This window comes from Perkinsus marinus (assembly GCF_000006405.1).
Source record: "Perkinsus marinus ATCC 50983 genomic scaffold scf_1104296938376, whole genome shotgun sequence".
NCBI lineage: Eukaryota > Perkinsozoa > Perkinsida > Perkinsidae > Perkinsus > Perkinsus marinus.
The window spans coordinates 1-1430 of record NW_003213471.1 but is presented as its reverse complement, the minus strand read 5'-3'; the positions used below and the strand labels follow the sequence as shown (position 1 = coordinate 1430).

The following is a 1430-nucleotide window of genomic DNA, read 5'->3' as shown; positions in this document are numbered from 1 at the left end:
AAACCTGCTCCTGCTCCTCATACCCGACTAGAGCCTAATGCTGCTGTAAGCTACTTGCCAGGATCGAACTGACGACCTTCTGCTTACAAAGCAGACGCTCTGCCACTAAGCTAAAGTGGCGCACAAGATCGCTGCATAAATCAATAATCTTCCTGTATCCTTTGCGGAGTGAGCAAACCTGCTCCTGCTCCTCATACCCGACTAGAGCCTAATGCTGCTGTAAGCCACTTGCCAGGATTGAACTGACGACCTTCTGCTTACGAAGCAGACGCTCTACCACTAACCTAAAGTGGCACACACACTAACTATATGAATCAATAATTTTCCTTTCCCTTCACAGAATGGGCCGTCCTGCTCCTGCTTCTCGTACCAGACCAGAAATTTATGGTGCTATAAGCCACTTGTCAGGATTGGACTGACGACCTTCTGCTCACAGAGCCGACGCTCTGCCACTAAGCTAAGGTGACGCAGAGAATAAGTACATAAATCAATAATCTTTCTGTATCCTTTGCGGAGTGAGCAAACCTGCTCCCAGGGTGGCTGAAGGCTGAGGAAGAATCATTCCTCCCTTCCCCAATAATTCCCGTTTTAGTTCCCGGGAATAATGACTGGTCAAAAAGGGGAATAATAGACCTTATTTGGGGAATTATTGTACAAAATCGCCTTTTTCTCCAGCATCACCCCAAAAGAAAGTCCGAAAACATACATAGGCGTCTTAGAAAACCTTCTCGGCCGTAAGGCCGAAAAAAATACGAGCTTTCTCGCATCCTGTCACTTTTTTTGATATCGAACGTCACTGACGTTACGTCAGGGCGAGCGCGTGCGAGATGTTCGCAATTCGCAAGTTGCACAACGGGTCAGTAACTGGCCGCCAGTGACGTTGCGTTCATACCCCACTGGTCCCAGTACCTCATCGTGATGTGGAGGTTACTGGATGGTGAATTCTAACAAGATCGAAACTGGGATCAAACTGCCACCACTTACATGCTACCCCACCCAGGAAAAAATTCTCACCTCGGGTTCGTCACTGTCGTTACGACAGTGTCGTACTCTGCATTCTGCTCCAGGATTTCTGGATTTCTCTGAGAGCGCCGTTAAGCTGGATGGCTTCGTCCGCACTGGGAGAAGCTTTCTTAGTGCATTCACACACTGGGACCCGAGACAGCTGATAGTACCAGCCAGGCTGGTTGTATACCGTAGTAATTTCTGGCAGTATTTGCTAGTGGCATTGTTGTGAGAGGGCGATTGGCCTATGGCCCACAATAAGATTTGAATCAGCTTGAATTGAATTGAATTGCGTTTATGGGAACAGAAGTCTCAGTTGTTGTGTTGTGTCTGTACTTACGGTTTCACCCGGTTCTCTTATGAAGACACACCGCCCAGTCCTCACTGGGCTCTCCGTCATCGTCGTAGCCTACGACTCGTATGCA

General features: G+C 48.3%; 3 non-coding genes across 3 annotated transcripts; all 3 read right to left on the bottom strand.

Annotated features, from left to right (window-relative positions):
• Positions 1 to 48: 48 nt before the first annotated feature.
• Positions 49 to 120, bottom strand: Pmar_PMAR024322. Its single transcript has one exon. It is a non-coding gene; the product is annotated as a tRNA-Thr (tRNA).
• Positions 121 to 222: 102 nt separating this feature from the next.
• Pmar_PMAR024321 lies at positions 223 to 294 on the bottom strand. Its single transcript has one exon. It is a non-coding gene; the product is annotated as a tRNA-Thr (tRNA).
• Positions 295 to 395: 101 nt separating this feature from the next.
• Positions 396 to 467, bottom strand: Pmar_PMAR024320. Its single transcript has one exon. It is a non-coding gene; the product is annotated as a tRNA-Thr (tRNA).
• Positions 468 to 1430: the final 963 nt, after the last annotated feature.